This window comes from Balearica regulorum, chromosome 31 (genome assembly GCF_011004875.1).
Source record: "Balearica regulorum gibbericeps isolate bBalReg1 chromosome 31, bBalReg1.pri, whole genome shotgun sequence".
Classification (NCBI taxonomy): domain Eukaryota; kingdom Metazoa; phylum Chordata; class Aves; order Gruiformes; family Gruidae; genus Balearica; species Balearica regulorum.
In genome coordinates, this window is record NC_046214.1 from 171,326 (window position 1) to 183,970 (window position 12,645).

Genomic DNA, 12,645 nt, shown 5'->3' on the forward strand with positions numbered 1-12,645 from the left:
TCCTACTTACGTAGGGGGGCTCCTTTGGTCCCCTCTGTCCTCCCAGTGACACTCCAGTGCTGCCAGTGAGGATCACAGTGCTGCCCCAGTTCTCCCAGTGCTGCCCCAGTACTCCCAGAGCAGGTCCCTGACTCCCTGCGGTGCTCTCAGTGCTGCACCAGTGCTCCCAGTGCAGCTCCTTGGCTCCTCCTAGTGCTCCCAGTGATGCCAATGCTCCCCCAGTGCAGCCACCATGGTCCCAGTGCCCATCCCTAGCTTAGCCAAGTGCTCCCAGTACATCTCCCAGTACCAAACCAATGCTCCCAGTGCAACTCCTGGACTTCTCCCAGTGTTTGCAGTTCAGCCCCAGTGAGGCTTCCTGGCTTCTTCCAGTGCTCCCAGTGCCACACCATTCCTCCCAGTGCTCTCTTTGCCAATTACTGGCTCCCCCCAGTGCTCCCAATATCTCCCCAGTACTCCCAGTACAGCTCCCAGTGCCACCCCAGAGCTCCCAGTGCAGCCATAGTGCTCCCAGTGCTTCCTCAGTACTCCCAGTGTGGCTCCCTGGTCCTACCACTTCTCCTAGATCTGCCCCAGTGCTCCCAGTGTGGCTCCCTGTCTCACACCAGTGCTCTCAGTTCTGCCCCAGTGCTCCCAGTGCAGATCACAGTGCTGCCCCAGTGGTTCCAGTGCAATTCCCTCGGTGTCCCTAGTCCTCCCAGTACTGCCCCAGTGCTCCCAATGCAGCTCCCTGGCTCCCTCCAGTGCTCTCAGTGTGGCCCCAGTGCACCCAGTCCACTCCCTATGCAGCCACCTAGCTCCCCCCTCGTGGTCCTAGCCTCACCCCCCAGTGAACCCAGTACAGCTCCCAGTGCCACCCCAGTGCTCCTAGTGCCACCCCAGTACTACCAGTGTGGCTCCCTGCCTCCCCCTAGTCTTCCTGGTTCTGCCCTAGTGCTGCCAGTTCGGCTCCCTGGCTTAGCCCAGTGCTCCCAGTGCCACCTCAGTGCAGCCAGTGCCACTCCTTGGCTCCCCCAGGTCTCCCAGTGCTGCCCCATATCTCCCAGTAGGGCTTCTTGAGTCCCCTCAGTCCTCCCAGTTCCACCGCAGTGCTACCAGTACAGCAGACAGTGCTGCCCCAGTGCTCCCGGTGGGGCTCCTTGGCTTCTCTCCCAGTCCTCCCAGGGCAACTTCACTGCTCCCAGTGGGGCTCACAGCACCGCCTCAGTTCTCCCAGTGCTGGACCAGTGCTCCCAGTGTGGCCTCCTGTCTCCTCCCACTGGTCTCAATGCCACCCCAGTTCTCCCACTATGGCTCCCTGGCTCGCCCCAGTGCTCCCAGAGCCACTCCCAGGCTCCCCGCAGTGCTCCTAGTCGCTCCATTTCTCCTAGCGCCACTCACATTCTCCCTCCAGTGCTCCCAGTGCCACACCAGCACTCCCATTTGTGGTGGCTGGACACCAGGTGCCCACCAAAGCCGCTCGATCAGTCCCCTCCTGACCTGCACAGAGGAGAGAAAATACAACAAAAGGCTCGTGGGTCGAGAGAAGGAAAAGGAGAGATCATTCACCAAATACTGCCACGGGCAAAACAGACTCAACTCGGGGAACTTCCCGGGCTTATCTAGGGGAATCTCTGCTCTGGTGCCTGGAGCACCTTCTCCGCCTCCTTCTTCACTGACCTGGGTGTCTGTGGAGTTGTTCCTCTCATATCTTCTCACTCCTCTCTCTGACTGATATTGCTTACTGATGTTTTTCTTTTTCCACTTCTTAAATATGATGTCACAGAGGTGCCACCACCATGGCTGATGGCCTTGGCCACAAGTGGGTCTGTCTTGGAGCGAGCTGGCATTGGCTCTATTGGACATGGGTGAAGCTTCTTGCATTTTCTCACAAAAGCCACCCCTGTAGCTGCCCTCCTCACTACCAAAACCTTGCCACACAAACCAAACACAACCGCTGTCCCTGCTTTTGCTGGGTTTGTAACCTCATTTGGTGTTTTGGAGATTTTGTTCATCATAATTCCTACCTTGGTCTCTAGAGTCTGCAACTCCTCATGATGTTCTCTTGTGAGAGACACCACCATCAGGGTGAGCCACCTGCACCCAGGTGTTTGGAGCTGACCAAATGGAGCTTCAGTCCAGAGAACCCTGAGAATCTCTGCAATTCTGGCCAACACAAACCTCTTGAGGGTTACAAGGAGAAGTGGCCAGTCCTGCATTAGAAGGAACAATAACCTTGGTCATCAGGGCAGGCTTGTACCTGACCAGCTGAGCAGTGACCCTGAGAAGAAAGGCCTGGGCCCTACGCGGGACACCATCGAAGCCAGTGGTGGATGTTCACAATGAACAAGGCCACCTGCATACAGGTCTGCATTAGGATGACCATGGCCACCCAGACCATCTTGAGACTGGTTGAAGTGTGGTTTCAGAGATGGTGGAGTTTTTCTCAACATTGGGAAACAAGAAGAGAAAGAAATAACGGCACAAAGGGAAGCTTTGGAAGTTGAGACTGGGCAGGAGGATTTCATGTCACGTTGAGCTAAACGAAACATCACTCCAAGTGCAGGGCTGTGGTACAACAAGCCACCCAGAAGGAGTCTGGATTAGCCAAAGCTTTGTGTTTCAACACACAGCCCATGAGGATGGAGAGATATCAGTAAGGGTAGGAAGATGCTCAAGTGAGAGCAAGGTTGGCAAGCACAGTGGATGTCCAGAGCCTTCAGGGAAACAGGTGCAGGCATAGGACACCATAGGACAACCCGTGGTAGAGATGGTCAAGGAAGCTGACAAAGTGGGAAGCCCCCAACAGAGCTGAGGTCTTTCTCCCATTGGCTGTGCCTGTTGTCTGGGTCACCAAGGCCTACCAGGAGACACCTAACCCTTACAGCACGAGGGCCTCATGGCCTCCTTGTCTCCACTCAAGACCCTGGGAGGTGTCGTACCATCGTCCTGCACTTGGCATTGCACATCCCGATAAAACCCTGCCCCAGGAAGAGCCCTGAGACACGTGTGTGGGGCAGGACCTCCCCTCCCAGGGGATGGGGGCCAGGGCTTGGCCCTTTGGCTTGATGAAGCACACCCAGGCTTCCTCAGCATCAGAGCCACCTTGCCATTGCCTTTGCCTCCCTGTCATCACTGCCTCCACTTTCCTGCTCTAACCAGCCCCAGAGTTGCTTTGTCAGTCATGGCCCTCAGGGGGACCCAGTAATGCTCCAAGAAACTGTGGAGGTTGCATCGGACTGTGACTTCTTGAGAGGTTTCATCAGCTTCCTCTCAGGGTCTGAGCTTCATGGACTCATCCCCAAACCCACCAGAGGGGTCATTAACATGTCGCCTTGGGCTGGTCCTCTGCTGCTGAGCTGCTCCAGGCTCCTGGGATGAAGGGAGCTCCTGGCAAGTGGGCTGTGCTGCAGAGAGACAGCTCTGCCCGGGAGCAGCTCCTCTGCAGAGCCCAGCAGGGCTGAGGGCACTGCCAGGGTATCTCAGGGAGATGAGCAAGGCAGATGAAGAGCTTAAAGGTGTTCAGGATTGGGAGGATGACCGAGAGCTGAAGAGAAATCTTCAGAGCCCTTGACACGGTAAGTCTCTGGGTGCAGGGCAATGCAGCTGTCATTCCTGGAGGTATCTCCTCAAGCTGGCACAGCCCACAGCTCATGGGATCTGTAAGGGGGGGGGGTCTTCTTAAGTAATTCTGAGCAGCTGTGAAGCCATTGTGTGCAGCTGGAGTTTCCCAGGGCTGTGTACTGAGGCAGAGACTCTGCCGCCTGCCAGGGTCAGCACTCAGCTTGCCCAGGAGATCCACACGGCACTGCAGGGAGAAGCTGTGGGTGGAAGGAGCGACCCCCTGGAAGGGCAGGGCAGGGTCCTTCTGCTGGTGGGTCAGGTGGAGAGGGTGCTGTGTGGGTCAGGGCTGCTTAGACCTTCATATCACACCAGGGTGATATGAAGGGCACAAGGCACTTTTAAAGAAGGTGATCAAGGCAGGGGGTACCTCGGAGTAAATGTTCTTTCAAGGGTCAGTGCTTTCACTTTACAGTTGTGATGGTAGATGGAAATGGTAACCGAGCTGTCAGATTTGCACAAGAGACAGAGACTCCTAAGACTTGCCAGCATGGAGATCCCCCATGGAAGTTTCTTGCTGCCAGGAGGTGTAACACAGATGCAGACAGAGGGTGGGATGGGCTCTGTGAGCAGGGACAGGGAGGAGAGATGTGGACAGAGAAAGAGCTCATGATGAATACAGCTCCAGGCAGCAGAGAGATGGGCAGGGAGTGGGAGGAAACTGCAGACAAGGACTGGGAGAGACTGCATTCAGGCAGCTCTGTTTTGGTCCCTCACTGTATAAATCTGCTGGGTGTTGTCTGCTGAGCAATGAGCTGACTCTCCGTTTAAGACATCCCATCTTCAGGAGACCTGAATCTCTGTTTTGTCTGTCCCACTGGGCTTGCGTGCTGCCCCTCAGAAAGGCACAGCTCTCCTGTAGGATCCCAGGGAGTGCTGAGCCATCCCTCGTGGGTTGCCCATCTCCTTTCAGATTCCTTTGCTTCTAAAAGGGGATCATGTCTTGCCCTCTCCATCACAACTCCACCTTTATGCTAAAAAGAGAAGAGTTTGCAGATCTGCTCTTTGAAACAGCACCCTCCTGATTTCAGAGTCCTGTTGCTTCTTTTTTTTAAAAAAAAAAAGAAAAAAGAGTAATTTGTGTGTACAGGTAGCAGAAGCGAAAGCAAAGGGCAGCTGGGAACAAGACTGTTGGACACTGCAGCTCTCCTGACTCTGACATGAACCACAAAGAGCTGACCCTTTTGCCTGTCTTGTCCTAAGACTCCACACTTTCAGTCATAAAAAGAGAGCATTTCTACCCTTAACCTAGTACTCACCAGATGTGATGGTGGAAAGAAAAAACACAGAGAAAAATCATGGTAAAGACAAGCTCAGCCTCTCTTCTGCAGCCCACACAAGCTGGAGTGATGAGTGCAGATATTGAACATTTCCATGCAGAGTGAATTGCATCTGACATCCCTTGTGACCATCGGGGGTGTCAAGAACCAGCTCCCACGTACTCACGGCAGCAGGGTAGAGCTGAGCCCTTGGCAGCACCGGGGCAGCGGTCCTGCTCCTCAAAGGACACTCAGCCAGCACAAAGCAAACAAAGGAAATCCCTTGGAAGTGGGGGAGGGGGTGTGATGTCTACGAAAAATGGAGTGGCTTTGCTCAGAGAAGTCTGTCGTAATTTTCCCCTGTCTGTTCCTCCTTAGGACAATGTCCCTTAGTGAAGAACCTGCAAATGACCAACAACAGCAGCTCCATCACTGAGTTCCTCCTCCTGGCATTCGCAGACACACGGGAGCTGCAGCTCTTGCACTTCTGGCTCTTCCTGGGCATCTACCTGGCTGCTCTCCTGGGCAATGGCCTCATCATCACTGCCATAGCCTGCCACCACCACCTCCACACCCCCATGTACTTCTTCCTCCTCAACCTCTCCCTCCTCGACCTGGGCTCCATCTCCACCACTGTCCCTAAAGCCATGGCCAATTCCCTCTGGGACACCAGGGCCATCTCCTACACAGGATGTGCTGTACAGCTCTTTTTCTTTTACTTTCTGATTTCAGCAGAGTTTTCCATTCTCACATGTCATGGCCTATGACCGCTACGTTGCCATCTGCCAACCCCTGCACTACGGGACCCTGCTGGGCAGCAGAGCTTGTGTCCACATGGCAGCAGCTGCCTGGGGCAGTGGGTTTCTCTATGCTGTGCTGCACACGGCCAATACATTTTCTATACCACTCTGCCATGACAATGCTGTGGACCAGTTCTTCTGTGAAATCCCCCAAATCCTCAAGGTCTCCTGCTCAGACGCCTACCTCAGGGAAGTTGGGCTTCTCATATTAAGCTGTTTTTTAGGTTTTGGTTGTTTTGTTTTCATTGTGCTGTCCTATGTGCAGATCTTCAGGGCCGTGCTGAGGATCCCCTCTGAGCAGGGACGGCACAAAGCCTTTTCCACGTGCCTCCCTCACCTGGCCGTGGTCTCCCTGTTTATCAGCACTGCCATGTTTGCCTACCTGAAGCCCCCCTCCATCTCCTCCCCACCCCTGGACCTGGTGGTGGCAGTTCTGTACTCGGTGGTGCCTCCAGCAATGAACCCCCTCGTCTATAGCATGAGGAACAAGGAGCTCAAGGGTGCAGTTTGGAAACTGATGACTAGATGGTTTTTAGAAGTAATATAGTTCCCAGCTGCTTCTCCATAGTATTTGTAACATAATTCATAACAAGCTTATGGTATCTTTTATATATTTTGTAGCTGATGTTATTACTGATTTTTTTTTTACTTCCAATAATGTTGTTCACAAAGAATTATCATTATTCATACTAATTCTTATTTATTATAGAATAGAATCATATCATAGAATGGTTTGGATTGAAAGGGACCTCAAACATCTTCTAGTTCCAAACCTCCTGCCATGGCCAGGGACACCCTCCACTAGACCAGGTTGCCCAAAGCCCCATCCAGCCTGGCCTTGAACACTTCCAGGGATGGGGCATCCACAGCTTCTCTGGGCAATGTGTTCCAGTGCCTCACCACCCTCACAGGGAAGATTTTTTTCCCTTATATCTAATCAAATTCTACCCTCTTTTAGTTTAAGGCCATTACACCCTGTCTTGTCACTACATGCCATTGAAACAGCCCCACTCCAGCTTTCTGGTAGGCCCCTTCAGGTACGGGAAAGCTGGTATAAGGTCTCCCCGGAGCCTTCTCTTCTCCAGGCTGAACCACCCCAACTTTCTCAGCCTGTCTTCATGGCAGACATGTTCCAGCCCTCTGATAATTTCGTGGCCCTCCTCTGGCCTCACTTCAACAGGTCCATGTCCTTCTTATGTTGCGGACCCCAGAGCTGGATGCCGTACTGCAGGGGGGTCTCACCAGAGCAGAGTAGAGGGGCAGAATCACCTCCCTCACCCTGCTGGTCACGCTTCTTTTGATGCAGCCCAGGACACGGTTGGCTTTCTGAGCTGCAAGCCTGTGTTGATGGCTTGTGTTGAGCTTCTCATTAATCAACGCCCCCAAGTCCTTCTCCTCGGGAAGGAGGACAATGCTTTCAGTCCATTGTCTACCTCTCTGGTTTGACCAAAGACAATCTAAATGAATTTACACAGCCGCTGTGCATTTAAACATTAAAAAGGACCCTGCAGTGACATTTCTGACTGAGATTTTTCCTACGAGACCTTCTCTGGAGCTGCAGAGGCAGTTCCAGTGTACAGAGTCCCTGCACAGCAGATCTCTGACAGAGCTGGCCTCTGTAACAGCATTTCCACCAGCAAAGGCAATCTCCTCAGGGCACTGCCCAAAGGCTTACGTCTTTTACCAAGGTGTGCTCTGGAAGACCTATGCCCACGGAAGAGACTCTGAAGAAAAGCTGTTGCTTTGCTTGTTTCTCCATGGGCGCAGTGGGATGAGATCAGGGTCCCAGTGTGCTCTTCCAGGGACTGAGGAATGGCTCAGGTGCTCCTTGTTGGTGGACAGCACCCACACAGATGCTGAATGGACTCCAACTAAGCTGCCTGGGGCTCAACAGCCTGTGACAGGGTGATGGCAGATGAGTGTTTTTCTGGAAGGAATCAAGAGCTGCCAGGAGAGCACAGGGGATCTGCAGGGACAGCACGTGCCAGGAGGTCAGCAGGGAATGGAGCCCACCGAGCACAAGCCTGTCCAAGGTGAAGTGACCCAGAGATCAAGTGCTAAAGGTGGGTGTGAACCACCAAGGGAGGGTTCTGCAAGCCCAGGGGACACAGCAGGCACAGGGAAAGGAGCCTGGAGAGTGATTTGTTTTACCAGCAATGGACTTCCATCGACTCACTCAGGGACAGAGATCGGGTGATCACTTCTGGTTCCGGCTCTTCTTCTTCTCGTGATGGCCCTGGTTCATCATCATCTCTCACGATGCGAACCGATTTCTTTGTGTATTTCTTTTTGTGTATAGGGGTGACTGATATTGGTATGGGTTGATCTTTTGGCTCGACTGCAGTGCCTGTTGTGGGGGCCCGGGCAGCTGCAGTGCCTGTTGCGGGGGTTGGGCAGCTGCAGTGCCTGTTGCGGGGGCCTGGGCAGCTGCAGTACCTGTGGGTCCACTCTCTCCCTCTGGGTGGTGCTGTCTACTGTCAAGCAGTGTTTGATAGATTGTGGCCAGGGACCAGCACAGCGCAGTAAGTTGTGTCTCCTTAGAATTCCCACAAGGATATTTTCCTTTCAAATATTCTACCATTGTATCAGGGTCTTGCAATTGTTCAGGAGTGAAGCTCCAAACCATTGGGGGTGAAAAGTTCTCTAGATACCCACCCATACTCTCCCACATGCCATGCCAGCCCTGACCATTCAGTCTCGGGGAATATCCCTGGGTAATATTCTTGAAACAATTTTTGCTAACCCTGAACAGGAGTTGGAAAACATTCAGGAGACCTAGCAATAGGAATATACTGGCCTGAACATTCCAAGGGTATTCAAAATTCTCAAAAATTGTTGCTAACCAACCAAAAGGGAAAAGGGGAGGTGAAAGAGTGGGAGAATGTATCCCCCCCCCGTCTTCCCCATAGATCGGGTGCAGTTATTAATCAAGTCTAAAAAATATTGACTGAGGTACAGGCATGACAGAAATGCTACGTACAAGTACCAGCTCAGATTCATGACTGTCGATGATATCTTATCATAAGTCATTATCACACAAGACAACAACATGAGAACAGGAACCCCTCTCCCAGAGGTGATAAACAGCATCCACAGGGATTGCATAGAGTAAACACGGGTTTACAAACCAGAGCCATGTAATCAAACAGAACATCATTATGACCAGTGACTGTTTCAATAACATCATAAGAATTTATGATTTTCTTTAACACACTTGGGTCAGACTTGTCCTTATCACAACCCCTCGGGCCCCACGTTGGGCGCCAAAAAGGACTGACGTGGTTTAGGCCCAGCCGGCAGCTGAGCACCACGCGGCCGCTCACTCACTCCTTCCCCAGCGGGACGGGGAGGAGAACAGGAAAAAACCAACGGCAAAAGCCTCGAGGATTGGGATAAGGGCAGTTTACTGGGACAGCAAGGGAGAGGGAAAAAAACAATCAACAACAGTGCTGATAACAAATATTAACAATGGGTGATAATAGAGAACAATTTACCGAACCAACGACCGACCGACCAGACACTCAGCCCGTCCCGGAACCGTGCCGAAGCTGCGCCGCCCCTCCCCTACCCGACTAGCCCCCTTTTATGGTGAGCATGATGTCACATGGTATGGAATAGCCCCCAGCCAGCTTGGGTCACCTGTCCTGGCTCCTTGTGAAATTAACTCTATCCTTGCCAGAACCAGGACAATGTCCAGGTTCCTCAGGTGGTCTCAGACCTGATCTTCTGTTCCAGTGGGAGGGACTTTGCTCCTCCAGTCCCTGCCTTGAGGTCCATCCTCTTGAGAGGTGTGCCAAGAGAGGTTGCCAGCAAAGACTGAGGCAAAAAATGTTGAGCACCTCAGCCTTCTCCTCATCTGTTATTACCAGTTTGCCAGTTGTGTTCATCAGCGGGGTGCACTTTCTTTGACCTTCCTTTTCTGGCTAACATACCTATAGAAGCCCTTCTTATTATTCTTTGTGTCCCATGCCAAGTTCAGCTCTAGCTGCGCCTTGGCCTTCCTGACCCCATCCCTACACAACCGAGCAGCGTCCCTATACTTGTCCCAGGATACCTGTCCCTGCTTCCACTGCCTGTGCCCTTCCTTCTTGCCCTTTAGTTTAACCAGCAAGTCTCAACTTGTTGGTCTCTTGCCTTCCTTTCCTGATTTCTTACACCTGGGGATCGAGAGCTCTTGCTCTCTATGGAAAGTGTCTGTAAAGATCTGCCAGCTCTGTTCTGTTCCCTTGTCCCTGAGGGACGTTTCCCCAGGGATCCTATTGATGAACTCCTTCAGCAGCTGGAAGTTTGCTTTCCTAAAATTCAGGGTCTTGACTTGACCCTTCACCTGTCCCATATCCCTCAGGAGGCAAACTCCACCAGTGCATCATCACTGCAGCCCAGGCTGCCTCCAATCTTGAGGTCTCCGATTAGCTCACTTGCGTTGATGACCAACAGATCCAGTAACACATCCCCTCTGGTAGGGCTATCTATTACCTGCCCTAAGAAGTTATCCTTGATGCACTCCAGGATACTTCTGGATTGCCTACAGTGTGCCATGCTACTTTTTCAGGGTGGTTGAAGTCTCCCAGCAGGATGAGAGCCTGCAAGAATGATGCATCCAATCAGATGTTGGGTAGTCAGGCAGAAGTGACATCACAAGAACTGTGTCCATGTCCTGTGCCTACTGCTGTCCTCTCAGATACACCCACAGAAGTGACTTCACATGCATCAACCCCAGCCATGAGCCTGCTGCAAGCAGAGTCTCACCTGCAGAGACAAAAGGAGATCATAATCAACTGTCCAAGTGATGATCCTGCTGCTGGCCTATCTGGTATTGAGGCAGACATGATGTCATCATGAACATCCAAGCCAAGTGGCTACTGGCCTTTCAATGTCCTCAGCTAGAAATGACCTCAGAAGACTCAGCTGTGAGTCTTCTCTGGCCCATCACCTGCAGAGACAGATGTGACCTCAGAATCCACACCCAAGTCTTTTCCCTGCTTCTGGCCTGTCGGGTACTCACACAGAAATGACTTCACAGTCACCTTCACAGCCACCTGCCTCTTACTCACCCATGAGATTCTGAGGCACAGGTGAACTAATAGTAACTTCCCCACCCATCCCTCGCCTTGTGGCCTACAACCTCATCAGACACATGTCACCTCACGTTCATCTTCCATCTGGTCAACGGCCTCACAGTCTCTGCATTCACTCTGCCTCCTGAGGGAAAAGCTTAGAGTGAGGGTTAGAGGACAGGTGGAAGGTTAGGGCCTTCAGGGGAGGGTGTTAGAGCTCAGGGGTTGCAGGTTTGTGTTGGCAGTTTGGGTTCAGGCAAACCCAAAACTCTGGTGAGAGTTTCTACTTTGTGCTCAGGGTAGGGCTAAGGGTAAGAGGTCCTCCTTTAGGGTTCGGGATCATGGATGAGGGTTTGTGATTCTGCTTAGAGCTTCCTGTAATCAATTTCAGGACTGGTCAGCTTTGTGGGATAGGGGGTTGGGTTAGGGCTAGAGGTGAGGGCCAGGGTTAAGGCTAGCATTTCAAGAGTAGGGACCTCACAGACAACAATCATGTGCTGTTCCTTTCACATGCATCTCCTTTGACCTCCCCATGCTCCCTTCTCTCTCTGATGAAACTCTCAGGCATCTCGAGCACCTCACACTGCTGCTCCTTCACCAACCAGCTTCCTCCAGCAGAAAGGACATCACAAGCTGCTCTCCAGCAATGTCACCTTTGCCTTCCTCTTCCTCTTGCCCCTAAGCTTCTCACTTATCTCCTTGGCCTGTCCCTCACAATCTCTGCCCTCCTTCTAGCTCCTGGGAAACATGAGTTAGGCTTAGGAGAGGGGCTGAAGATGGGAGGGACAGGGGCATGGGACAGGATTAAGGACTGGCGTTAGGGTTAAGCTTCAGGCATCTGGTGAGGGTTTCAGCTTTGGCATTGGTGTTCAGAGTAGGGCAAAGGATGAGAGCTCCAGGTTAGGCATTAGGGTGAGGGTACGACAAAGGTTGAGGGTGAGCTGGGCAGTGCCAAGTCGGAGGGGCCAGGGTATGTAGGCACTCTGCGTGCTTCCACCCTCATGGTGACCAGAGGGAAACCTCAGCTGCTGATGACCAAAAGCATCCCCATTGCAATGGGCTGGGGATTAGCGCTGGGCACATGACAGGGCACATCCAAGGGGCTACCGGAGACAGGAGGTCTCTGCCTCCTTTCTTTGTCATCCTGAAATCGCTGCCTCTGATTTTCTGCTCTAATCAGCCCCCAGGGAGCCTTGCTTCAATTTCCTGAAGCAGTTTCATCACCCACAGCCCTCAGCAGCCTCTGAATCTTTACTGGAACAGGGTGAGGCTTCAGAACACCTGCAATATGTTGAAAACATCATCGTATGGGGACACACAGCAGACGTAGTCTTTGAGAAAGGGAAGAAAATAGTCTAAATCCTTCTGATATCTGGTTTCACCATTAAACAAAGTAAGGTCAAAGGACCTGCACAGGAGATCCAATGTTTAGGAATAAAATGGCAAGATGGACACCGTCAGAGCCCAATGGATGTGATCTAAAGAATAGCAGCCGTGTCTCCACTGACTAGCAAAAAGGAAACACAAGCTTTCTTAGATGTTGTGGGTTTCTGGAGAATGCATATCCGAAATTACAGTCTGGTCTAAGCCCTCTCTATCAAGTGACCCGGAAGAAGAAGGATTTCAAATGGGGCCCTGAACAATCACAAGCCTTTGAACAAATTAAACAAGAAACAGTTTATGCAGTAGCCCTTGGGCCAGTCCAGGCAGGACCAGATGTCAGAAATGTGCTCTACACCGGAGCCAGAAAGAATGGCCCTACCTGCAGTCTCTGGCAGAAAGCACCAGGAGAGACTTGAGGTCGACCTGTGGGGTTTTGGAGTCAGGGATACAGAGGACCTGAGGCCTGACAAACTCCAAATGAAAAAGAGATATTGTCAGCATCTCACACTTTGGAGGTGGTTGGTCCTGAAGCACATCTCCTCCTGA

General features: G+C 52.2%; 1 pseudogene; it reads left to right on the forward strand.

Moving 5' to 3' along the window:
* The first annotated feature begins 5,278 nt into the window (after positions 1-5,278).
* LOC142598822 (olfactory receptor 14C36-like) lies at positions 5,279-6,206 on the forward strand (annotated as a pseudogene).
* Positions 6,207-12,645: the final 6,439 nt, after the last annotated feature.